At 64.0% G+C, this 25987-nt stretch overlaps 2 gene segments (V, D, J or C); both read right to left on the bottom strand.

Annotated features, from left to right (window-relative positions):
* On the bottom strand, positions 1 to 5766 carry LOC311612757 (immunoglobulin heavy constant epsilon-like). The segment is given in 7 exons: positions 5602 to 5766; positions 4437 to 4745; positions 3976 to 4296; positions 3571 to 3891; positions 3160 to 3489; positions 193 to 326; positions 1 to 108 (listed from the first exon to the last, which is right to left on the bottom strand).
* A 9644-nt stretch (positions 5767 to 15410) lies between these two features.
* LOC311628628 (immunoglobulin heavy constant gamma 1-like) lies at positions 15411 to 25987 on the bottom strand. The segment is given in 7 exons: positions 25879 to 25987; positions 20087 to 20371; positions 19783 to 19827; positions 19361 to 19690; positions 18949 to 19269; positions 17119 to 17249; positions 15411 to 16514 (listed from the first exon to the last, which is right to left on the bottom strand).

Raw genomic sequence — 25987 nt, 5'->3', positions numbered from 1 at the left:
TCAACTGCTTCGTGCCCAGACTGCCGGCCACGCGGTGTCCTCGATGTTCTCGTAGTCATGGGCAGCCTGGGGCGGCCCCTGCAGGACGGCGCCCAAGATCCACTGCACCTGCAAGGTGGGCGTGCAGGAGTGAGGGGCCTGCCCGTCTGTCACCTCCTGTCTCCTGCCTCCCGGCCCTGGGGGCGGGCCCACCTTGAAGAGGGTGACGGAGGCGCCATAGGTCACGCTGAGCAGGAAGAGCGCGATGAAGACGAAGAGGCTGTGCCACAGCCCATCCAGCTCCTCCGCCTCGGCCGCCCCCACGCACACGTCCTGCAGGTCCAGCTCTGCGGGCGCAGGTGGGTCAGCCCAGCCTGGGTGTGGGGTCAGCCAGCCCCAGCCTGGGTGTGGGGGTCAGCCAGCCCCAGCCTGGGTGTGGGGTCAGTCATCCCCCCGCCTGGGTGTGGGGGTCAGTCAGCCTCCAGCCTGGGTGTGGGGGTCAGTCAGCCCCCCGCCTGGGTGTGGGGGTCAGTCAGCCCTAGCCTGGGTGTGGGGTCAGTCAGCCCCGGCCTGGGTGTAGGGTCAGTCAGCCCCCCGCCTGGGTGTGGGGTCAGTCAGCCTCCAGCCTGGGTGTGGGGTCAGTCAGCCCTAGCCTGGGTGTGGGGGTCAGTCAGCCTCCAGCCTGGGTGTGGGGGTCAGTCAGCCCCCCGCCTGGGTGTGGGGTCAGTCATCCCCCCACCTGGGTGTGGGGGTCAGTCAGCCCCCAGCCTGGGTGTGGGGTCAGTCAGCCTCCAGCCTGGGTGTGGGGGTCAGTCAGCCCCCAGCCTGGGTGTGGGGGTCAGTCAGCCTCAGCCTGGGTGAGGGGTCAGTCAGCCCTAGCCTGGGTGTGGGGGTCAGTCAGCCCCCAGCCTGGGTGTGGGGTCAGTCAGCCCCGGCCTGGGTGTGGGGTCAGTCAGCCTCCAGCCTGGGTGTGGGGGTCAGTCAGCCCCCAGCCTGGGTGTGGGGGTCAGTCAGCCTCAGCCTGGGTGAGGGGTCAGTCAGCCCTAGCCTGGGTGTGGGGGTCAGTCAGCCCCCAGCCTGGGTGTGGGGTCAGTCAGCCTCCAGCCTGGGTGTGGGGGTCAGTCAGCCCCCCGCCTGGGTGTGGGGGTCAGTCAGCCCTAGCCTGGGTGTGGGGGTCAGTCAGCCCCCAGCCTGGGTGTGGGGTCAGTCAGCCCTGGCCTGGGTGTGGGGGTCAGTCAGCCCCCAGCCTGGGTGTGGGGTCAGTCAGCCTCCAGCCTGGGTGTGGGGTCAGTCAGCCCCCAGCCTGGGTGTGGGCAGCACAGGGCCCTGCAGCCTGGGGTTCAGGCAGTTCCTGTTTAGCCCCATGGCCTCCTCCCAGAGCAGCTGGACCACCTGGGGGTCTGGGGTCTGAGGCTCTGCCTGGCCCGGCCCAGGGTGGCCAGTGGGAGGACCGCTGCCCGCTGCCCACTGCCCACTGCCCGCTGCCCACTGCCCCACCTCAGTAGCGCCTTTTCTCTCCCTCCACCCTCAGGCTGCGTCTGGACCCCTGGTCTCCCTCCCCAGACCAGTGGCCCTCACCTCAGCTCCTGTTCTGCCCCCACCGGGAGGATGGTGCCCACCCAGCCCCGTGCTCGCTCAGCTTCTTGCTTGTGGCCCAGAGACTCTAAACTGCACTCAGCCCGCCGCCCTGAGCCCGCTGGGGGTCTGAGCCCGCAGCCTGGGCCGTCGCTCCGTGGGGCTGGCCTGGCCACGCTGGCCGAGCTGCCCCGGCTCATGGGCCACTGCTGTCCCTCGGCCTCCTGCCTTGGGGAGTGAGGCGTGCCCACGTGCCCTCCTTGGGTGTTCTTCTGCTTTCAATGCTCATGGGTGCTGCTAGCTAGGGCGCACTAGCTAGGGCGCACATGCGTGTGTGCATATGTGAGTGTGTGTGTGTGTGTGTGTGTGTGTGTGCACAGGGTGGAGTGGGGGGTCTGGGCAGTTAGACGTGCACTAGAGCTTGGGGTAGGGGTGTGCTTGGTCCCTGACTCTGATCCCTACAGTCTTCAGGCCCTGGGATGGGGCAAGCAGGCTGCTCTGGGCTGTGGGACAGAGCCCACTTCCCGAGTGCATGTGTGCCCCATGTGTGTCAGTGTGTCTATACATGTCAGTGTATGCATCCATGTGTGTTCACGTGTGCCTCTCTGTGTTAGCATGTCAGTTTGTGTCTGTGCATTGCATCTATGTGTATCTCTGTATGTAGGTGTCTGTGTGTGTGTCCATGTGTGTGTCTGTGTCTGTGTCCTGTGCTTGTATCCATGTATGTATCTGTCTGTCTGTGGATGCTGGCAGGGAGGGTTGGGGAGGTCTGCTGGGCTCCCAGCCAGGGGGTCCTCTCCATGCCCATGTTGGGTTCCGTGGCCCAGGCATGATGGGGAGCAAAGGTTCGGGGTGGCCTGGTTAGGGATAGGCCAGGGGAGGCCGCCAGGAGCGCACGTGTGAAGAGTTTGCCCGCACGGGGCAGGGGGGCTGGCGGTGGGTGGCGCTGTTGGGCCGGCACAGCAGGTGTGACTGTGTGTGAGGCCCATGGGGTGTGCTTGTGAGGCCGGCCTCTCCCCGGGACAGTCAGGGCGGATGAGGTGAGGGTCAGGGTGGAGTGAGGTGAGGGTCGGGGTGCCGGGCTCAGCCCTGGGCCACGCGGGTTGGGCCTGCCCCTGCCCATGGTGCTCGGGATGGCAGTAGGGCTGATGGGGGACTGGGGGCAGCCTGGTTCCCTGCGTGTGGGCACCTGATTGGGCATCGCAATCAGCCCGTCCCTCCACCCAGAGGGCCTGTGTGTGCAGCTGGGCCTGGGGGAGCTTGTCTGTCCAGAGGGGCCAGCAGGAGCCGGGGTGGAGACCAGGGCCCCCAGGGCCTCCGGAGAGGTAGGGGCTGTGGGTGGAGCCGAGTCCCATGGCCCTCCCCGACCACCCTCTGGTTCCCAGGCCCCTTGGAGTGGGCAGGATGCGTGGGGGTTGGCGGGAGGATGGTGGACAGAGCCTTGCCCAACCCTCCCGTCCCCTCTCGGAGTCCTTTTCTCTGTGCCAGACACCCCGTCCCTCCGCCCACCCCCCCAAGAACGAGCGCACTGGCTCTGAGCTGGCACTGAGTTTATTGACAGCAGGGCGCCCTGGAGGGGGCGGGCGGGAGGCAGGCCTTAGTTACCAGAGCCTTTGAACACCGAATGCTCGCGGGTCCGTGAGCCGCCCAGAGCCTCGTGAGTCACTCGGCAGGTGAATTTGCTCTTCTTCTCCCACTCGGCCCGGCTGACCTCCAGGCGGCTGAAGACGAAGAAGGTGGGGCTGGCCCCCCGGTTCCTGAGGGGCTGCGTGGTGGCGTGTCGGTCGCTGGCGATCAGGGCGTTGCCCTGCAGCCATTGCACCGAGATGTCGGCTGGGAAGAAGCCCTGGATCAGGCAGGTGAGGGTGAGCGTGTCCTGGGCCCCCTGCTCCCCGGGCGGCGGGAACACGAAGACCTCGGGGGCAGCACGCTTGCCTGTGGGTGGGCATGGGGTCAGCCGGCTCTGGCTCCGGCTCTGGCGGGGGCCCGCCCGCCTCCCCTGGCCCGCCCGCTCACCTGGGGCCTTGGCGATGGTGCGCACGATGGGCCGGGGCAGGTCCGGGTGGCTCAGGTTGCACTGGTAGGTCTCACCCTCGACCCAGTCGCCCGCGTCCACGGGCAGGGTGGAGGTGACGGAGTAGGTCAGGTTGAAGTGGCGCTTGCTGCTCTGGGTGGCCTGGGCCAGGCTGCCCTTACCCTCCCGGGACCACTCCAGGCTCATGCCCTCCAGGCTGGCCAGGTCTACCACCAGGCAGGAGACCTTGGGCGACTTGTGCACGTACAGGTCCAGGGGGCTGGGCGGGATCACGTAGACACTCACACCGCGGGGCTCGGGCTCTGGTGGGTGCGGAGGGGCTGTGTGAGGCCGCGCCCGGCCCCACCGGCCCTGGGAGGCGGGTGTGGGTGCGGGGAGGGCTGTACCTGGGCAGGCGCGGGCTTCGGCCTTCACCGTGCAGCCGTGCAGGCTGACCTGGCAGGCGTAGGTTTTCCGGGACAGCCAGTCGCCCTGGTTGATGTAGAGCTGGCTGAAGCTGGAGGCTGGCGCGCCCTCCCAGCTGGCGGGGCTGATGACCGGGTTCGGGTCCCCGGGCTGTCCGTCCACCAGCCAGGTGACCTTGAGGTCACCCGAGGTGAAGCCGGGGATGAGGCACAGCAGCTGCATGAGGGCTTGGGAGTTGCCGCTGGGGTCACAGGACGAGTGGAAGATCCTCACCTCGGGCAGAGTGACGTTCGCCTTGCATGCTGAGGACAGAGGCGACGGCCCTATGGAGGCTTCTCTGAGCCTCTGAGCCCTCTCCGGGCCCAGAGTCCCCAGCGCTCAGACAGCCCCTCCGTCACCCTCCTCCCGTCCTGACCCTCGCCGCCCGCGGGCCTGGGCCTACCTCTTGCTGGGGATACGGTCACGTTGACTGGTGCGGACCCGGGGTGCTCCACACGGCAGGTGAACCGCTGGTCATCCCCCTTGCCAGAGATGGTCACGTGGCTGCTGGTGGTGTAGAGGCTGGAGTTCAGGCTGAAGGCGACGGGGAGGGTCATGACACTCTTTGTCAGGGACCCTGTGTCCCAGGTCACGGTGACCGGCCCTGGGAAGTAGTCCCTGACCAGGCAGCCCAGCGTCGTGGAGGCGGCGTCCTGGGCGAGGCCTTTGGAGCAGGGGACCAAGGGGAAGACATCTGGGTTCTTCATGGTCTCTGTGGATGGAACCAGCCCATCAGTGCTGGCAGCCTTGGACTTGGGCAGCCACTCCAGGGCCCCGGGAGTCTGAGAGGGAGCATGGGCCCCCATTCCAGCCCGGGGCACGGAGCCGCAGGCTCGTTTGGGGCTCATCCTGGTTCCTCCCAGACGCCTGTGGCAACTCAGCCCAACCCAACCCAACCCAACCCAACCCAACCCAACCCAGCACCAGATGCTGCTGCCCCGCCCCTGATCAGACCCCTCGGTCCTGAGTGGCACAGGCGTCTGGGAGGAACTGGAATGAGCCACAAACGAGCCAGTGGTACCCCTGGTCGGACCCCTGGTCAGACCCCTGAGTCCTGAGTGGCAGCAAATGCCACCCACCCCCGGGGAAGCTCTCTGCTCCTCAGGCAGCAGAGGCTCAGAGCCATCGCCCCCCTCCCCCTCCCCACACTGCGAAGCAGGGACCCTGAGACTCCCAGGATCAGCAAGATGTCTCCTCTGCCCCCACCCTCAGCCCCCCATCAAGGCCTGGGGTCCAGAGGCCCCAACCCCTAGAAATCACGAGTGTGGTCCATCCCACCCCCACCTCCTGCTCACTGGGGTGGGGTCTCTAGAGTGGAGGGTGCCCCTTCCCCCCCCCCCCTCACTGACCAGCCAGGCTTCCCTGCTGGCTGCTCCAGGGAGTCTGCTTCAGGCCCGCCCCCAGCAGGTGACTCTGCCTGCCCTGTCCTGGCCTGGGAACCCCAGACCTCAGCCCATCGGGCCGGGCCCAGCTCTGTGCAGCCAGCCCAGCTCAGCTCCAGGGAGCCCACCCAGGTCCATCTTGGCCAGGTCAGCCCAGAATAGAACACTTCAAGCCATGACACTCACCTTATCCGAGTCTACAAGTTACACCAAATGCCTCTGTCTCAGCCCAGCTTAGCCCGGCAGCCAAGGACAACCTTCCTTGGGGTGGGGCTCCATTAGCACAACTAAGCCAAGACAAGTGGATCTCAGGAAATAGGCCTATCTTATTGGACCAGGCAGAGCCCAGCCAGGCCAGGCCAGCCCAACTCAACCCAACTCAACTCAGCTCAGCCCAACTCTACCCAACCCAACTCAACTCAGCCCAACCCAGTCCAACTGAACAGAACCCAACCCAACCCAACCCAACCCAACTCAACCCACCCAACCCAACCCAACTCAACCCAACCCAGCCCAGCCCAACCCAACCCAACCCAACCCAACCCAACTCAACCCAACCCAGCCCAGCCCAACCCAACCCAACCCAACCCAACCCAACCCAACCCAGCTCAGCCCAGCCAAACCCAACCTAACCCAACCCAGCCCAATCGAACCTAACTCAACCCAACCCAACCCAACCCAACTCAACCCTACCCAACCCAGCCCAACTTAACCCAGCCTAACTCAGCCCAACACAGCCCAACCCAACCCAACCCAACCAAACCCAACTCAACCCAACCCAACCCAACCCAACTCAACCCAACTCAACCCAACCCAACCCAACTCAACCCAACCCAACCCAACTCAACCCAACCCAACCCAACCCAACTCAACCCAACACAACCCAACCCAACCCAGCCCAGTCCAACCCAGCCCAGCCAGACCCAACTCAACCCAACCCAACTCAACTCAACCCAATCCAACCCAGCCCAACTCAACCCAACCCAACCCAGCCCAACCCAACCCAACCCAGCCCAGCCCAGCCCAACCCAGCCCAACCCAACTCAACCCAACCCAGCTCAGCCCAACCCAATCCAACCAAACCCAGCCCAGCATAGCTCAGCTCAGCTGAGCCCAGTTTAGCCCAGCCCAGTTCAGCCCAGTTCAGCCCAGCCCAGCATAGCTCAGCCCAGCTGAGCCCAGTTTAGCCCAGCCCAGCCCAGCCCAGCCCAGCTCAGCTCAGCTCAGCCCAACCCAGCTTAGCCCAGCTCAGCCCAGCCCAACCCAACCCAGCCCAACCCAACCCAGCCCAACCCAGCCCAACCCAACCCAACCCAACTCAACCCAACCCAACCCAACTCAACCCAACCCAACTCAATCCAACACAACCCAACCCAACCCAGCCCAGCTCAATCCAGCTCAGCCCAACCCAACTCAACCCAACCCAACTCAACCCAACCCAGCTCAGCCCAATCCAACCCAACTCAATCTAACCAAACTCAGCCCAGCAGAGCTCAGTCCAGCCGAGCCCAGTTTAGCCCAGCCTAGCTCAGCCCAGCCCAGTTCCGACCAGCTCAGTCCAGCTCAGCCCAGTTCAGCCCAGTGCAGCCCAGCTCAGCCTAGCCCAATTCAGCCCAGCCAAGCTCAGCCCAGCCCAGCCCAGCCCAGCTCAGCCCAGCTCAACCCAGCTGAGCTCACCCAACCCAGCACAGCTCAGCCAAGTTTAGCCCAGTTCAGCCCAGCCCAGCCCAGCTTAACCCAGCTGAGCTCAGCCCAGCTCAGCCCAGCCCAGCCCAGCCCAGCTCAGCCCAGCCCAGCCCAGCCCAGCTAAGCCCAGCCCAGCCCAGCCCAGCCCAGTTCAGCCAAGCCCAGTTCAGCCCAGCCCAGCCCAGCCCAGCTCAACCCAGTTGAGCTCACCCAGCCCAGCACAGCTCAGCCCACTTCAGGCCAGTTCAGCGCAGCCCAGCCCAGCCCAGCAAAGCTCAACCAAGCTGAGCTCACTCAGCCCAGCTCTGTTCAGCCCAGCTCAGCTCAGTTCAGCCCAGTTCAGCCCAGCCCAGCCCAGCCCAGCCCAGCCCAGCTCAACCCACCTGAGCTCACTCAACCCAGCTCTGTTCAGCCCAGCTCAGCTCAGTTCAGCCCAGTTCAGCTCAGCCCAACCCAGCCCAGCCCAGTTCAGCCCAACTCAGCTCAGCTCAACCCATTCAGCTCAGCTCAGCTCAGCCCAGTTCAGCCCAGTTCAGCTCAGCTCAGCCCAGTTCAGCCCAGCATGGCTGAGCATAGCCCAGATTGACCAACCTGGCCCAACTGAGCTGAGGATACCGATCTCCCTTTAAACAACTGTCCACTTCTGCCACCTTGGCCCAGCCTAGCCCAACGCAGACCCCTTATCAGCCCCGCCCAGGGCAGAGGCTGTGCCTCAGGTTGCCTACTCTTTCTTGGGCCCTGGGCTGGGACAGCCCTCCTGGCTGATCTCCCCTCTGCCCATTGTCTGTACCCTGTGCATGCTCCCTGTCCTCCGCCCGGGGCCACGCTCATCCTGTTCCCGGAGGCTCTCGGCTGCCTGTCTCCTCCAGGTTGGCTCTGGTCTCTGTCTTGCTTCCCTGTGTCCCCATTCAGGGTGGGGCAGTTGAGTAGTAAGCAGCGACCAGGAGGCCTGGGCTGTGGCCTGCCCCTCTCTGCGCCCCAGACCAGCCCGGAGCGGAGGTACCTGGTGCGTGGGGCCTTGGTCAGGCGCTGGGTTGGCCTGGATGCTGTGTGTCCTCAGAACCCCCAGGTGTGGCGATGGCGTGGTCCATCCCCTCGGCCTGTGGCTCCCTGGAAAGGCTCCCCGGTGGAGAGCTGAACCTGTAGAAACCATTGCTGGTATTTTTACATCCAGGCTATGGGGGGAGGGGAACTCTGCCTCATCGCTCTCTGCTAAAAATGGAATGGGAACCCCCTGCCTGCAGCCCTGGCAGTTCCCGCCTCTGTTCTTGGGAAGTCGATGGAGGCACCGCTGGCGAGGCCCCCATGCAGGTGCTCTCCTGCCTGCTGGGTCCCCTCCACTGCCCGCTCCCTGAACGCTGTCAGCACATGTGGGGTCACTGGGCTGCCCTGAGGAGGGGGCGGCACCAGGCTGCCCGCCGCCGCTCTCTGGGAGGGAAGGGCTGTGAGTGTTTCTGCTGAGAGAGGAGGCCTGGTGGGCCCTGCGCCCACACGAGGACAGGGCCTCCTGCAGGCAAGCTGCCGGCCGTTGTGGGTCTCGCCCCTGGCAGAGTGGGCTCCGGGACAGGAAGACCTGGCTCTCCCTGGGCCCTGGCAATGCTGGTGGTGACCATCACCCATGAGCTGCTCCCATGCCATGTCCTGGAGCTGGAGTCCCTGTCAGGGCTGTGACCGGTGGGCTGGCCCGCGGGGGCTGGAGGGGCCTGGGGGAGGCTGGTGGTGACTGTGAGATTGGCTACAAAACCCCTCCACCCGCTGGAGGGGTTTTGTAGCCTCCCTGCCATGCATGGCCACCGAGAGTATGGGGCGGAAGGATGGTCTGGAGGTGCCCACGGCATTGACTCTGATTGCTGGAGCGGCAGGCCCTCGTCAACGCTCTGTGTGTGCCTTCCCGCCATGAATGTGTCTCCCAGACCTGTGTGTCCTCAGAACCCCCGACGGCCCCCACCCAAGGGAACCTGGCAGTTTGGCTGGTCAGTGTAGGGTGCAGAGGCTTATAGAGGGACACATCAAGCTCCTGTCCCCTGGGCCAGTCGTCCCCATGCAAGAGGCGTGTGCAGGTGGCTCTGTCTGGCCCGTGGCCTGGGGAGACCCCAAAAGGGCTGCTGCATGGAAGCTGGGCGGAGGGTGCACAGCTCAGGACACAGCAGGAGCCTCGGCCCCCGGGCAGAACTGTCCTGGCCTGTCACACCCCACATGTGGTTCTGGGGATGGGTGCTGGGGGGGAGGCATGGGGAACATGGAATTCCTTGGAAGAGCCCGTGATTCCGAGAGAGACCACAGGCCTGGAGCAGGCAGAGCCCAGCTGGGCAGCTTGGTGGGCGTGGCTGGTGGTGCCCGACCCTGCAGCCTTCACACGTGGGGTGTGTGGGGCTAGGGCTCTGCTCAGCTGCCCTGGTCCCCGGCGTCCCTGTCCATTCTGGGCTGTGAGTGCATGGGGCCTGGGGCTCAGCGCCAAGCCAGCCTCCTGGCTTTATCCTTATCTCCCAGATGGCACTGGGGCTGCTGGCACTGGGGCGGGGGCCTGTGGAGGTGGCCTTATCTCCAGCCTGGGCTGCCCTGACAGCCCCCTGGGCTTGGAGGAGATTGTTTCCCATTAGGCTCTGAGCACACGGGTCTGCTGCTCCTTTATCCTGTTTTTTTTCCCCTGCCCCAGCCCCGAGGAGCCGCCCCTTCTCTTCAGGGCTGGGCCTAGATGCCCCCTACCCAGCAGGCATGTGCCCCAGCCCCCTCGGCTGCCCTGCTGTGGCCCTGCCCCGTGGCTCCTGTACTTTAGGACTCAGGACAGAGCTTGCATCTAAATGAGCTGTCTCTCAGCTGTGCACATGTATGTGAGTGTGTGAATCTGTGTGACACACACAATGCACATTTCTCCAATGCACACACCTGTGCATGTGTGCGATGCATGTGTCTTTCAGTGTGCGGGTGTGTACATAACCACGTTGGGGTGTGTCTATGAGGCATGCATGCATGTGTCCCCCAGTGTGCACATGTGTAAGCATCTGTATGACATGCATGTGCACTGGTATGCGCACACAGGCATGCATGTATGTGCACACACGTGACATGAACATACACATCGGCGCACATGTCTCTGTGATGTTTCTGTGTTCATATGTGTATACATATGTGTGTGGGTGCCTGCACCTGTGTGACATGCACATGTGCATGTGTCTCCCGAAGCCCACCTCCTTCTTGGCACTGACAGAGCCACCCCAGGCTTCCTGTCCTCCTTTGCACCCAGGGGGCCCTACACGTGGGCCCTGCCTTGCTGTGAGGGTCCTGTGTCCCCATCTCTGGAAAGCATTACCTGGAGGCCACAGCGCCTCCTGTCCTGATATCAGCGCTCCTACCACTAACAGCTCCCACCACTAACCAGCTCCCATTGCTAATGCGCTCCCATCACTAACCAGCTCCCACCGCTAATGCACTCCTACTGCTAACAGCTCCACCGCTAACAGCTCCCACTGCTAACCGGCTTCCATTGCTAACCAGCTCCCATTGCTAACCAGCTCCCACCACTAACCAGCACCCACTGCTAACAGCTCCCACTGCTAATGTGCTCCCACCATTAATCAGATCCCACCGCTAATGCATTCCCACTGCTAACAGCTCCACTGCTAACCGGCTCCCACTGCTAACCAGCTCCCACTGCTAACCAGCTCCCACCGCTAACCAGCTCCCATCACTAACAGCTCAATCGCTAACCAGCTCCCACCACTAAGCACTCCCACTGCTAACAGCTCCATCCCTAACAGCTCCCATTGCTAACCAGCTTCCACCGCTAACTGGCTCCCGCTGCTAACGAGCTCCCAATGCTAACCAGTTTCCACCGCTAACCAGCTTCCACCGCTAACCAGCTCCCACCACTAACAGTTCTCACCGTTAACTCGCTCCCACTGCTAACCAGCTTCCACCGCTAACCAGCTCCCACTGCTAACAGTTCTCACCATTAACTCGCTCCCACTGCTAACAGCTCCCACTGCTAACGTGCTCCCACCGCTAACCAGCTCCCATCACTAGCAGTTCCCACTGCTAACCAGCTTCCACTGCTAACCGGCTCCCACTGCTAACCAGCTCCCACCGCTAACCAGCTCCCATCACTAACAGCTCAATCGCTAACAGCTCCCACCACTAATGCACTCCCACTGCTAACAGCTCCACCCCTAACAGCTCCCACTGCTAACCAGCTTCCACCGCTAACCAGCTCCTACCACTAGCAGCTCCATCACTAAGGAGGAGGAGGGGAGCGGATGGCGCTGGGGGAGGAGGGGCAGGGGAGATGATGACCCTGGGGAAGATGGGGCAGGGGAGCTGATGGCGCTGGGGGAGGAGGGGCAGGGGAGTCGATGGCCGTCTGCCCCATTGACCGATTGGAAACAGGGTCTTTGACAATAAAATTTGGTCTGAGATCTCGAGATCACACTCGGTTTGGAATGGGTCCTGAGTGCCATGACTGGTGGCCTTTGAAGAAGGTCTGACACAGAGACACGAGCTCATTGGCAGGGTCTTGGAATCCGAGGGGCAGTCGATCCAAACGCTGATCCCTGGTGACTGATCAACGCGGGACCTTCTCCCCGTTAATCCTTGTCCTTTCTCGTTGCTTATCATGCCCTTCATTTAACAGAAATCCACTCATTCATTCATTTATTTACTCACTAGAGGCCCGATGCACGAAATTTGTGCAAGCGCAGGCTTTCCTTCCCCCAGCTGCGGCACCAGCTTCCCTCAGCTTCATCCAAAAGGACATCCAGTCTAATTAGCGTATTATTAGATTTTTATTATTATAGATTTATAAAATCTTTATTGTTGAAAGTATTACATATATTCCCTTTCCCCCACTGACCCCCTTCTAGCCCACCCTCACCCCCGCCCCTGCCCTCCCCACTCTACTGTCTGTGCCCATGGGCCGTGCATGTGTGCACACATGGTCTTTGGCTGATCACCTCGCACCCACCATCCTCCCTCCCCGCCTTTCCTCCAAGATTCCACACTCTGCTCCCTGCTCCTGGTCCCTGCATCCATTCTCTTCATCAGTTTATTTTGTTCAATAGGCTCCACCTATGAGTGAGATCCTGGGATACTTGTCTTTCTCTGACTGGCTTATGTCACGTAGCTTGACACTCCCAGGTCCCTCCATGCTGTCCTAAAGGGTAAGAGATTCTTCTTTTTTTTACTGCAGCACAGTGTTCCGTGGTGCAGATGGACCACAGGTTTTTGTCCACTCGTCTGCGGATGGGCCCTGGAGCTGTGTCCAGATCTCAGCTATTTAACAGACATTCTTGGTTCCCACAGCCGAGTCTGTCAGCACCTCCCCTCAGGCTTGTGCCTCTGGAGGCTGGAGAACTGGGCTGCCGGCATCTGAGTACTGTGTGGTTCCCCCCACAACGTGGTGCGTAAGCCACAGGAGCTAGCTTCCACGCATCTGGAAGACCCAGTCAGCCGGGGTGTGAGCACATGGACGGCGCTGCCAGAGGCTCCGGGGTCTGGGGCTGGACACTGCTCCGGCTTCCACCTCTGCCTGGCCTCCTCCCTGTTGTCTCTGTGCCAAATCCTCCTGTTTATTTTCTGTTAATCCTCACCAGAGGATATTTTTTTCCGTTGAATTTTAGCGAGAGTTGAAGGGAGGGGGAGAGAAAGAGAGAAACATTAGTGTGAGAGAGACACATTGAATGGCTGCCTCCCACACTCGCCCTGACCAGGACCAGCGATTGAGCCTGCAACCAAGGCACGTGCCCTTGACCAGAATCCAACCTGGGATCCTTCCCTCCATGGGCTGGCGCCCTATCTGCGGAGCCAAGCCAGCCAGGGCTGTCTTTGGAGGCCATGGTCATGGAACCAGGGTTCACCCCAAATCAAGTGTGACCTCAAGATCCTGCCTCGAATTTCAGCGGCAAAGATCCCATTCCAAAAGAGTCAGCCAGGCAGATGGCTGCCTGCCAGCATGGGCTCCCCTGCTCCCCTCCCTCCAGCATCACCCCGAGGTGAGGAGTCCTCCGTTCACTGTCACCTGGCGAGAGCTGGGTATCCGGTCACGGCCTCCTTCCCACATCCCACAATTTCCCACGCGTTCCCACGCTCCCCAAAACTCCCCAAGCGTTCCCACACTCCCCCACAATTCCCCATGCGTTCCCACGCTTCCCTAAAACTCCCGACGCGTTCCCACGCTCCCCAAAACTCCCCACGCGTTCCCACACTCCCCCACAATTCCCCACGCGTTCCCACCGCCTGATAAGCCACAGGCGCTGCCCACCAAGCCCCGTTAGTGGGGGCGTGGGTCTGTGGTCTGCGCACAAGAACATGCTTTTTACTTTGAATCCTCACCGAGGGTGCGTTTTCATTGACTTCAGGGAGGGAGCGAGGGAGGGAAACATCGATGTGAGAGGGAAACATCGATGTGAGAGAGAAACATCAACGGTGCCTCTCACAGTCGCCCTGCCCGGGCTGACCCTGAAGCCGGGCTGTGCCCTGGGAACGGAACCAGCCCTCTCCCGGGGGTGGCGCCCCGGCTGGCAGGGCCTCCTCCCGCCCACGGTGTGCGTATCCGTGCTGGGGCGGGGTGTGTGTGTGTGTGTGTGTGTGTGTGTGTGTGTGTGTGTCTCCCACAGCTTCGCATTCCTGCCTTGTTCTTAGACCTTGTCTCCAAGATAGACTCACAGAAACTGGCAGGTGGGGGCGCAGCCACCAGTCCTGCTGATGCTGTGACACCCCCCCTCCCCTGCCCTGCCCCCCTCCCCTCTGCCCTGTGCCCCATCGACACTGCCCAGGCCGGTCCTGCTCCTTTCCGGGGTCCACAGACTTCCGTGTGTGCGGGGCTTGCCTTACTGAGTCGCTGTGGGCTCCTGGGAGAGGGCCCCATGGGCTCCTGGGAGATGACCGCACGGCCTCCTGGGAGATGGCTGTATAGTCTCCTGGGAGATGGCTGTATAGTTTCCTGGGAGACGGCCCCACGAACTCCTGGGAGATGGCCGTATAGTCTCTTGGGAGATGGCCGCATGGGCTCCTGGGAGAGGGCCGCTAGGGCTCCTGGGAGATGGCCATGTAGTCTCCTGGGAGATGACCCAACGGGCTCCTGGGAGAGGGCCACACGGGCTCCTGGGAGATGGCTGTATAGTCTCATGGGAGACGGCCCCATGGGCTCCTGGGAGAGGGCCGCACAGGCTCCTCCCGCTGGGGCTCCTGGGAGAGGGCAGCACGTGTTCCAGGGAGATGGTCGCTAGGGCTCCTGGGAGAGGGCCGCACAGACTCCTGGGAGACGACCGCTAGGGCTCCTGGGAGACAGCTGCATAGGCTCTTGGGAAATAGCCTTTAGAGCTCCCGAGCAGGAGGCCACGTAAGTGTGGGAGGCGTGGGCTGTGCTCTTCGGAATGCTCAGGGGACAGGCACCGCAAGACTTCAGGAGCTGCTGGGTGCATGGAGGGGGCACTGGGGAAGGGGGGCACCAGAGAAGGGGGCACCGGAAAAGGAGGGCACCGGAAAAGGAGGGCACCGGAGAAGGGGGGGCACCGGGGAAGGGGGGCACTGGGGAAGGGGGGGCACTGGGGAAGGGGGCCTGAGGCGCCCCACTGGGCGGTGCCCGAATGTGTGTGTGTGTGTGTATGTGTGTGTATGTGTGTGAGGTCCTGTGTGTATTTGTGTGTATGTGAGATCCTGTGTGTGTGCATGTGCATGAGGACCTATGTGTGTGCCGACCTGTGTGTGCATGTGTTCATGTGTGTGAGGTCCTGTGTGTGTGTGTGTGTGCATGTGTGTGGGCATGTGTGTGCTTGCTGAATGCAGCCAATCAACAATTTTCTCTTGTTATTGATGTTTCTATTCCCTCTCCCTCTCTGAAATCAATAATAATAATAAAAAGCTTTAAAAAGAAGAAGAAAAAAGAAAGACAAAGAGATGGGACATGGACACGCAAAGGGACGGCCACTTGAGGACCTGGGGAAGGTGGCCGTCCACACGCCCAGGAGAGAGGCCTCGGGGTGCCAGCCCGCAGCACCTGCCCTGGGACTCGGGCTCCAGGACGGGGAGCGTCTCTGGGTGCTGCTCTGCTTTCTGTGGGTGCTGACTAACCCCCACACAGTGTCTTGATTCTGGCCACGGCCAGTCCTGCCCCAGCCCCGGACGCCTGTGTGGCTCCCAGCACCTCCTGGTCTCTGGGCCACCTTCCTCGCCCTCTGGGCTGGATGCCGGCTGAAAGGGGGAAGGATGCGGAGGGGGGCAGGTTGTGGCGCTGGGAGAGGGTGCCCCCACCCCCGCACACCTCTGCCGGCTGTGGACTCACGAGGCGGCAGCACAAGGAGATCCGGAGAGGCATGGATGTCTAAGGAGCTTTTATTGTCGTTACACACACACACCACACACACACCAGTGGACACAATGGACGGGCTCCAGGAAATTAAACATAAAACGAAAAGCGGCCCAAGCTACAAGGTGCGTTTCCTGGGAATAATTTCTCTGCGCGTCCCCTGCATCACGGAGCCCGCGTCTCCCTCCTGCCCGGCGGGACGTGCCGACAGCGCTCCCTGGGGATCGGGACGTCTGTCCGTCTGCCAGTCCCCAAGGCAGGCAGCTTTCTGTCCAGTGCTCTCGGCTCTCAGCCCCCCTTCCTGGTGCAGGGGCTACCTGGGAGAGCGAGGGGGGGGGGACTCAGACCTGGGCTCCCACCTCAGTCCTCCAGGCGCGCTGCACCTCCACATCCACGTCCTGTGTCTGTCCACGGAGGCTGGGTCCCACCTGCTGGGACCTGGTCACCAGGCCCCGCCCCTGGAGGCTTGTGGGCCGATGCTCACCTGCCCTGGGTGGTACCATCCTGCCCCCCAGATCCCGTAGCAGCCCCACCAGGCCCTGCTCCGAGGGTGTGCTCTGGTGGAGGCAGCTGAGCGACAGTCAGGGCCCAGGGGGAGCTTCCCTGGGGGGACTCGGCACCTCCCAGGAGCCCTGCCTCCTGCTCCTGCCCACACACTGGGTGCCGGGCCTCCACCCCGCAGGATGGACTCGCACGCAGCCCAGGCTGTGTCCTGGGGCGGGACACGCCGCCTGGAGGCCTTGGTGGCCACACGACCTGGGGCGGCGTCAGTGGCTGCATGGAGGGCAGGTGGGCCTCCGTCAGCTCAGGTTGGAGCAGGACCTGCTGTCCACTCGGTTCTCCAAAGGAGCAGGTCCCAGGTGGGATGCAGCCTGTGATGGCCATGAGGCCAGAGGGCAGGGTGCAGGCCCATAGGGGCCTGGGGTCCGAGGGTGGAGAGGTCAGAGGGCAGCGAGGTCAGAGGGCGGAGGAGCAGGCGTTGCAGCAGGTGGAGCAGGCGAACCGGCAGTTGGCTCTGCTGGGAGGGCCGCTACGCCCCTTGTCCGATCATGTTCCTGTAGTCCGGGGCAATGGTCCTTTTCAGGTCGGCCACCGAGGAGAAGATCCACTTCACCTGGGGGCGGAGGGGAGGGCCAGTCAGCCTCTGCAGGCCGGGGCCAGCTGGGCCGGCGGGGCATGGCCTGGGGCGGTGAGGGACAAAGTGAGGACATTGAGGGACAGTGAGGGCACTGCAAGGGGTGTGTGGGGTGCATTGGGTGTGGGGCATGTGGACACGGCATGGGGTGCGTGGGCATGATGTGGGATGCGTGGCGATAGCATGGGCATGATGTGGAGCATGTAGGGCATGTGGCGTGTGGGGTGCGTGGGCAAGTGGGATGGGTGGGTATGTGGGGCACGTGGACACAGCGTGGGGTGTGGGGCACGTGGACACAGCGTGGGGTGCATGGCGATAGCGTGGGCATGTGGGGTATGGGGTGTGTATGGGGCACGTGGACACAGCGTGGGGTGCATGGGGACGATGTGGGATGCGTGGCGATATCGTGGGCATGACATGGGGTATGTGGGGTACGTGGGGCACGTGGACACAGCGTGGGGTGCATGGTAATAGCGTGGGCATGTAGGGTGTGGGGTGTGTGTGGGTGCGTGGGCACATGGGGTGAGTGAGGTGCGAGGGGCACGTGGGCATGGATGCAGCATGTGAGGCTGTGGGAGCCCACCTTGAAGAGTGTGACAGTGGCGCTGTAGCACACGCTGAGCAGGAAGAGGGTGATGAAGATGGAGATGGTGGTCCACAGCCCGTCCAGCTCCCCGTCCTGGGCCTCGGCACAGCTCTCGTCCAGGAGCAGCTCTGTGTAGGGAGGGGGGTCAGTGCGGGCCGCGGGGGCTGGCGGTCTGGGGCTGGCACAGGGGCTCCCAGTGAACGGGGGATGGCCAGATGGGGCCCGGGGTGCCCGGCTCCCCTGCCCTCTGCCTCAGGCCCGGGTCTCAGCCTGGCCGGGCTGCCCCCTCCTCTCTGCTACTCACACGGGCCCTGGGAGACAAGGTAGGCTGCCCCTCCGTCCAGCCTGCTCTCATGTCCACCAGCCCCTCTGCCTGCTCCCCCTGGGGTCCGAGGGCGGAAGTGCCCGGTGTGGGGATGGGCCAGGGCCAGGTCTGCGCTGGGAATGCAGGACAAGTGGGTGGGCCCGAGGCCGGTGGGTGTGGGGAGGACTTCTGGGAGTGTGGGAGGGTGTGGGGAGGACTTCTGTGAGTGGGGGAGGGGTGTGAGGAAGACTTCTCTGTGTGGGGGAGGGGTGTGAGGAAGACTTCTGTGTGTGGGGAGGACTTCTGTGTGTGGGGGTGTGTGTGTAGGACTTCTGTGTGTGGGGGTGTGTGTGGGGAGGACTTCTGTGTGTGGGGGAGGGGTGTGAGGAAGACTTCTCTGTGTGTGGGAGGGTGTGGGGAGGACTTCTGTGTGTGGGAGGGTGTGGGGAGGACTTCTGTGTGTGGGGAGGACTTCTGTGTGTGGGGAGGACTTCTGTGTGTGTGGGAGGGTGTGGGGAGGACTTCTGTGTGTGGGGAGGACTTCTGTGTGTGGGGGTGTGTGGGGAAGACTGCTGTGTGTGGGGGAGGGTGTGGGGAGGACTTCTGTGTGTGTGGGAGGGTGTGGAGGCCTGGGAAGGGGGAGGGGTGTCAGTGTGGGATGAGCTGCTGAGTGACCCTGAGGCATTGGCGGAGGGGGCAGGCTGGTTTCCATGGTGGGGGTTCCCAGGACCTGCTCTGTCCTCTGGTCTGGGCCTGTGCAGGGTCCCTCATGGGAGGCCTGCAGTGTAAGGCCTGTCTCTGTGTGCATACATGTGTACACACGTGTGTCTGTATGCACCCATACACATTCATGACTGTGTCTTCGTGTGTGTGTGTGTGTGTGTGTGTGTGTGTGTGTGTGAAGGTGACCACGTGTGCTGGTGCTGGTCCGTGGGAGTGCCTTGCTTTCCACGGGCCTGGCTCAGTGTCCCTGTGGCCTCTGGACAGTTCCTGCCCTGGACCCCAGGGATGCCCCCCTCTGCCTCTTTGGGGCAACCCGGTGAGTGCCCTCATGAGTGGACAGCCTGGCCCAGAGGGAGCATGGGGGGCTTGGTCTCGAGGACACGCAGGGCCTGTCCCACCCCACGGCCCAGTGTGCTCCTGTCCGGGAGCCCTGGGAGCCAGTGCACAGGGCACCCTGGAGCCAGGCCCTGCCCACAGCGGGGCTTGCTCAGAGGCGGGCACCCCTGCCCTCCTGTGCCTCAGGGGCTTCTCCTGCCCCATCCACATCTCCTGACTGAGTCCTCGTTGGCCAGGGGTGGGGGGTGTGGGTGAGGAGTGGCTCTGTGGGGAGGCTGTCCCGCCCTGGTGCCTGCAGGCCCACCAGCTCTGGGTCCCGCCCAGCGGTGCCAACCTGCCCTCTGCCCCGGAAAGAACACGACAGTGTCGCTCGCTCGCTCGCAGGGTCCCAGGGCCGTGCTGGGTGCTTTATTGAATGCTGGTGCCCGGGGGTATGACGGGGGCGCCGGGCACCGCTCATTTACCCACGCTCCGGGAGACGGTCTTCTGGGTGTAGTGGTTGTGCAGGGCCTCATGCATAACCTCGCACGTGAAGGAGTCCCCCCGCTGCCACCGCGCCTTGTCCACGGAGAGCTTGCTGTACAGGAAGAAGGCGCCCTCCTGGTCCTTCTGGGGTGGGGTCGAGGAGTACTTGGTCTCGGGCTCCGGCCGCCCGTTGCTCTGCCATTCCACGCTGATGTCCGGCGGGAAGAAGTCCTTGACCAGGCAGGTCACGCTGACCTTGTCCTTGGCCATCTCGTCCGCGTGAGGGCTCAGGACGTACACCTGCGGCTCCCGGACCTGCCCTGTGGGACGGGGTCAGCACAGACGGTCAGTCTCAGGTTGGGGACTGCCCCCCCCCAGGCCCGGCCTCAGGCCCCCCTGTCTGCTCCCCACCTCTGGCCTTGGAGATGGTCCTCTCGATGGGGGCCGGGAGGGCATTGTTGTTGACCTTGCACTTGAACTCCTTGGCCTTCAGCCAGTCCTGGTGAGCGATGGGCAGGGAGTGGACCACACGGTAGGTGCTATTGAACTGCTGCTGCTGCGCCTTCACCTTCTCCTTCTTCATCTCTTTGTTGTCCATGAACCAGGTGAATTCGACGTCCAGGTCATCCGGGGCCACATCCACCACCAGGCACGTGACCTCGGGCGTCAGGGAGATCATGAGGGTGTCCTTGGGTTTCGGGGGGAAGATGAAGACCGAGGGCCCTCCCAGGGTCTCACAGGCTGCGGGAGACACAGTGGCCAGAAGTCAGCCCCGGGCGGGCCTCCCCTGGGCAGGCGCTCCCCATGGCCGCCTCCTGGGGTGGTGTACTCACCTGGGCACGTGCAGGGGGGGGCGGTGGTGGAGGGTGTGATGGACACTGCAGAGAGAACAGGCTGGGGGTTACTGGGGCCCCGGAGGGCACGGCCTTGGGGGTGGGCTTAGGTCAGGGCCAGAGCTTGGCAGGTCTGAGACCACACCGCCCCTGTGGCTCCAGAGCCTGTGCCCGTCTCAGGCCTGGTGGTGATACCCAGAGGTCCCCTCCCCGAGTTTGGGGGGCCCGTCTGCACTCCCCCCACTGCCCTGGGCTGGGGCAGCCATCCCTGCTCTGTGGTTTGTCTCCGGGGCTGGGTGCTCACCGGGCCGGTCCACCTTGGTGTTGCTGGCCGGGTGGGCCACGTTGCAGGTGAAGGTCTGGTCGGACGAGCTGGAGGGCACGGTCACCATGCTGCTCAGGGAGTAGAGGCCCGCGCGGAGGACGGGTGGGAAGGAGTGCACCCCGCTGGTCAGGGCGCCCGAGTTCCAGGTCACAGTCACGGGCTCCGGGAAGTAGCCAGAGACCAGGCAGCCCAGGGACATCTGGGAGCCGGACGTGGTGCCACATTTGGAGGACAATGGGAAGACTGACGGGGCCGTGGTGGAGGCTGCAAGAGAGGGGCCACGTGACTGCCAGGTCTCACCCTACCAAAGCCTGGGCAGGGCCCCGGGGCCCAGGCCTGGGACGGCGCTGAGCCTCGTGCCCGTGGCCCACGGGCTCCCAGAAGCTGCCCAGCTCGGCTCTGCCACCCAGGGCCTCCTGCCTCTCAGCCATGGGTGCCGGGCTCAGCAGCTCAGCCAGCGCTGCCTGGGATGGAGCCCCCGCCCCAGCCCCTGGTCCTCGCTGAGCCTCGGAGCCCTAACTGGTGGCTCTTGCTCTGCCTGGCTCCCACGGTCCCCGAGCCCACTGACCTGTTGCCCTGTCTGGCCCTGCCCTGGCGAGGAGTCCCTTCCTCAGGCGGCTGGGCCTCTGCCACCCACCCCCCGAACTCTGCTCCCACCCGCAGCCCACAGCCCCTGCCCTTCTGGGTCAGCGCTGCAGCCACGGCACTGCCTGGTCCCCACCCCTGCCTGGAGCCCCTCTGTGGGAGGCCCCCCTCCCTGCAGCCCCCTCGCCCAGGCTGCGCCTCTGCCCAGCAGTCTCGCACGCTTGTCCCTCACCCCGGCGCTGCCCCCTCGCTGCCCCGGCTCCTGCCTGTCCAGAGCCCTCCCGCCGGGTCCTTCCTCGGTCCACACTCAGCATGGCTTGGAGCCTGGTGCTGACCTTGGCAGCCTTCTGCATGGTGGCAGTGCCCCCGACCCCTGTGTGGCCCCATCAGCTCAGCCTCATGGCTCTGCCCCGCTGCCCCCCCTCCCTGCTCAGCCCCCACCTCGCCCTGGGCTCCTTTAGCTCAGGCCCTGCCTTAGCCCCGAGCTCCGTCCCAGCTCAGCTGGACAAACTGCCTACTGCTCAGGGCTCCCAGCCCAGCAGCTGCCCCCCTCTCAGTGGCCTGCAGGCTCACCCCTCCAGCTGTTCCCCACAAGCCTTCCCTGCCCCCCACTCCCTACCCAGCCTCTTCCTGCGCCTTCAGAGGAGCTCAGGCCTCTGTCCTCGTCTCTGCATTTGCCCATCTGAATCTCATTTCTGCCTGCTCTGTCCCAGCCCCCTGCTCTGTCCCAGCCCCCTGCCCGGGGCCTCAGCCCCCTGCCCTGGGCCTCAGCCCTGACCCCGGCCGGGAGCTCGGCTTCCTGCACTCAGGCCATTGGGCTCAGCCCAGGGCTGTGACCTCCCCTGACGGGCAGCCTGCCCCTTTTCACTGAAGCATCTGGCCAACAGTGCCCCCTTCGCCTACTAACTTGTGATCCCTCTCTGCCCACCTGCTTACCTCAGCTGCCCTGGCTCCTGGGCAGCTGGTGCCTTCCCACCTGCCCCCTGCTCACCTCCATAGCTCTGCCAGCTCTCACCCAGCTCCCACTCTCTCACCGACCCCCTGCTCACCCGCATAGCTCTGCCAGCTCTCACCCAGCTCCTGGCCGGCTCCTGCCATCCCACCAGCCCCCTGCTCACCTCCATAGCTCTGCTAGCTCTCACCCAGCTCCTGGCCAACTACTGCCCTCCCACTGACCCCCTGCTCACCTCCATAGCTCTGCCAGCTCTCACCCAGCTCCTGCCCTCCCACCTGCCCCCTGCTCACCTCCATAGTTCTGCCAGCTCCCACACAGCTCCCACCTAGCTCATTCCCTCCCACCAGCCCCCTGCTCACCTCCATAGCTCTGCCAGCTCTCACCCAGCTCCTGGCCAGATCCTGCCCTCCCACAGACCCCCTCTCAACTCCATAGCTCTGCCAGCTCGCACCCAGCTCCTACACAGCTCGTGCCCTCCCACCGACCCCCTGCTCACCTCCATAGCTCTGCCAGCTCTCACCCAGCTCCAGCCATCCCTCCGACCCGCTGCTCACCTCCATAGCTCTGCCAGCTCCCACCCAGCTCTCACCTAGCTCATTCCCTCCCACCAGCCCCCTGCTCACCTCCATAGCTCTGCCAGCTCTCACCCAGCTCCTGGCCTGCTCCTGTCCTTCCACCAGCCCCCTGCTCACCTCCATAGCTCTGCCAGCTCTCTCCCAGCTAGTGGCCTGCTCCTGCCCTCCCACCAGCCCCATGCTTAACTCCATAGCTCTGCCAGCTCTCACCCAGCTCCAGCAATCCTTCCGACCCGCTGCTCACCTCCATAGCTCTGCCAGCTCCCACCCAGCTCCTGGCCAGCTCCTGCCCTACCACCGACCCCCTGCTCACCTCCATAGCTTTGCCAGCTCCCACCCAGCTCCCACCTAGCTCATTCCCTCCCACCGATCCCCTGCTCACCTCCATAGCTCTGCCAGCTCCCACCCAGTTCCCACCTAGCTCATTCCCTCCCACCAGGCCCCTGCTCACCTCCATAGCTGTGCCAGCTCTCACCCAGCTCCCACCTAGCTCATTCCCTCCCACCGATCCCATGCTCACCTCCATAGCTCTGCCAGCTCTCTCCCAGCTCCTGGCAGGCTCCTGCCCTCCCACCAGCCCCCTGCTCACCTCCATAGCTCTGCCAGCTCTCTCCCAGCTCCTGCCATCCCTCCAAAGCCCTGCTCACCTCCATAGCTCTGCCAGCTCCCACCCAGCTCCTGGCCAGCTCCTGCCCTCCCACCGACCCCCTGCTCACCTCCATAGCTCTGCCAGCTCTCACCCAGCTCCTGGCCAATTACTGCCCTCCCACCGACCCCCTGCTCACCTCCATAGCTCTGCCAGCTCCTACACAGCTTGTGCCTCCCACCAACCCATGCTCACCTCCATAGCTCTGCCAGCTCTCACCCAGCTCCAGCCATCCCTCCGACCCGCTGCTCACCTCCATAGCTCTGCCAGCTACCACCCAGCACCCACCTAGCTCATTCCCTCCCACCAGCACCCTGCTCACCTCCATAGCTCTGCCAGCTCTCACCCAGCTCCTGGCCGGCTCCTGCCCTCCCACCAGCCCCCTGCTCACCTCCATAGCTCTGCCAGCTCTCTCCCAGCTCCTGCCATCCCTCCAAAGCCCTGCTCACCTCCATAGCTCTGCCAGCTCCCACCCAGCTCCTGGCCAGCTCCTGCCCTCCCACCGACCCCCTGCTCACCTCCATAGCTCTGCCAGCTCTCACCCAGCTCCTGGCCAACTACTGCCCTCCCACCAGCCCCCTGCTCATCTCCATAGCTCTGCCAGCTCTCACCCAACTCCTGGCCTGCTCCTGCCCTCCCACCGACCCCCTGCTCACCTCCATAGCTCTGCCAGCTCTCACCCAGCTCCAGCCATCCCTCCGACCCGCTGCTCACCTCCATAGCTCTGCCAGCTCCCACCCAGCTCTCACCTAGCTCATTCCCTCCCACCAGCCCCCTGCTCACCTCCATAGCTCTGCCAGCTCTCACCCAGCTCCTGGCCTGCTCCTGTCCTTCCACCAGCCCCCTGCTCACCTCCATAGCTCTGCCAGCTCTCTCCCAGCTCCTGCCATCCCTCCGAAGCCCTGCTCATCTCCATAGCTCTGCCAGCTCCCACCCAGCTCCTGGCCAGCTCGTGCCCTCCCACCGACCCCCTGCTCACCTCCATAGCTCTGCCAGCTCTCACCCAGCTCCTGGCCTGCTCCTGCCCTTCCACCAGCCCTCTGCTCACCTCCATAGCTCTGCCAGCTCTCTCCCAGCTCCTGCCATCCCTCCGAAGCCCTGCTCATCTCCATAGCTCTGCCAGCTCTCACCCAGCTCCAGCCATCCCTCCGACCCGCTGCTCACCTCCATAGCTCTGCCAGCTCCCACACAGCTCCCACCTAGCTCATTCCCTCCTACCAGCCCCCTGCTCACCTCCATAGCTCTGCCAGCTCTCTCCCAGCTAGTGGCCTGCTCCTGCCCTCCCACCAGCCCCATGCTTAACTCCATAGCTCTGCCAGCTCTCACCCAGCTCCAGCAATCCTTCCGACCCGCTGCTCACCTCCATAGCTCTGCCAGCTCCCACCCAGCTCCTGGCCAGCTCCTGCCCTACCACCGACCCCCTGCTCACCTCCATAGCTTTGCCAGCTCCCACCCAGCTCCCACCTAGCTCATTCCCTCCCACCAGGCCCCTGCTCATCTCCATAGCTCTGCCAGCTCTCACCCAGCTCCCACCTAGCTCATTCCCTCCCATCGATCCCCTGCTCACCTCCATAGCTCTGCCAGCTCCCACCCAGCTCCCACCTAGCTCATTCCCTCCCACCAGGCCCCTGCTCATCTCCATAGCTCTGCCAGCTCTCACCCAGCTCCTGGCCGGCTCCTGCCCTCCCACCAGCCCCCTGCTCACCTCCATAGCTCTGCCAGCTCTCTCCCAGCTCCTGCCATCCCTCCAAAGCCCTGCTCACCTCCATAGCTCTGCCAGCTCCCACCCAGCTCCTGGCCAGCTCCTGCCCTTCCACCCACCCCCTGCTCACCTCCATAGCTCTGCCAGCTCCTACACAGCTCGTGCCTCCCACCAACCCCTGCTCACCTCCATAGCTCTGCCAGCTCTCACCCAGCTCCAGCCATCCCTCCGACCTGCTGCTCACCTCCATAGCTCTGCCAGCTCCCACCCAGCACCCACCTAGCTCATTCCCTCCCACCAACCCCTGCTCACCTCCATAGCTCTGCCAGTTCTCTCCCAGCTCCTGCCATCCCTCCGAAGCCCTGCTCACCTCGATAGCTCTGCCAGCTCCCACCCAGCTCCTGCCCTCCCACCGACCCCCTGCTCACCTCTATAGCTCTGCCAGCTCTCACCCAGCTCCTGGCCAACTACTGCCCTCCCACCGACCCCCTGCTCACCTCCATAGCTCTGCCAGATCCCACCCAGCTCCTGCCCTCCCACCGACCCCCTGCTCACCTCCATAGCTCTGCCAGATCCCACCCAGCTCCTGCCCTTTCACACCCCCCCCTCATCACATAGCTCTGCCAGCTTTCATCCAGCTCCTGCCCTACCACCAGCCCCTGCTTACCTCCATAGCTCTGCCAGCTCCCATCCAGCTCCTGGGCAGCTCCTGCCCTGCCACTGGCCAGCTCTGTCCCCTTCAGCCTCTGCTCACCCTGCCCTCCCCCAGAGGAGACCGCTCTTCACTCCGCATCAGGAGTTCCTCTTGACCTTTGCTCTTTCCAGTTGTCTGTGCCTGGCAGCTGCTGGCCCTGGGCCCTTGACCCTGTCACCTGCCCACCCCCATGGAGCTGCAGCAGAGTCTGTGCTGCCCACACTTTGGGCACAAGAGCCCACATCCACCTCTCCTCCAGGCCCCACCACCGGCTGCCCTCAGCCCCAGCCCCATGGCCTCAGCCACTGGAGAGGCCCTTGGGCCACCCGGGGGTCCTCTTCCTCTACTGCCCCACGCCAGCCACCTCCCTGTACCCCCAGCTCAGACCACTGTGTATCGGGCGGGGTCCTGTCGCCGCTGCCCCAGCCCTGCCCTCTGGCCCGGGCAGCGCTGGGTTCCTGGACCCCTCCTTCCCCGACTCGCTGCGTTTCTCACAGGCCCTGGCCCAACCGCTCCTGTCGTTCTGTGGGTCCCCGAGGGCCTGGTCTCCCCTCAGGTCCTGGGGCCAGGTCCACTGTCCTCCCTCGGCTCTGCTCTGTAGGGATCCCACTCACCCCGGGCTGAGCTGTGGAGGCAGTGCCCCCGGCCTGCCCGCTCTTGCCCCCGTGCATGTGGCTCCTGGTAGCTGTGGCTGTGCCCATGTCCTAGGAGTTGGTAGCTGAG

The sequence above is a fragment of the Pipistrellus hanaki genome (genome assembly GCF_964339955.1).
Source record: "Pipistrellus hanaki genome assembly, chromosome: 1".
In the NCBI taxonomy this organism is placed as follows: Eukaryota; Metazoa; Chordata; class Mammalia; order Chiroptera; family Vespertilionidae; genus Pipistrellus; species Pipistrellus hanaki.
Note: the sequence above shows the minus strand (reverse complement) of the source record. Positions and strands in the feature narration are given on the sequence as shown.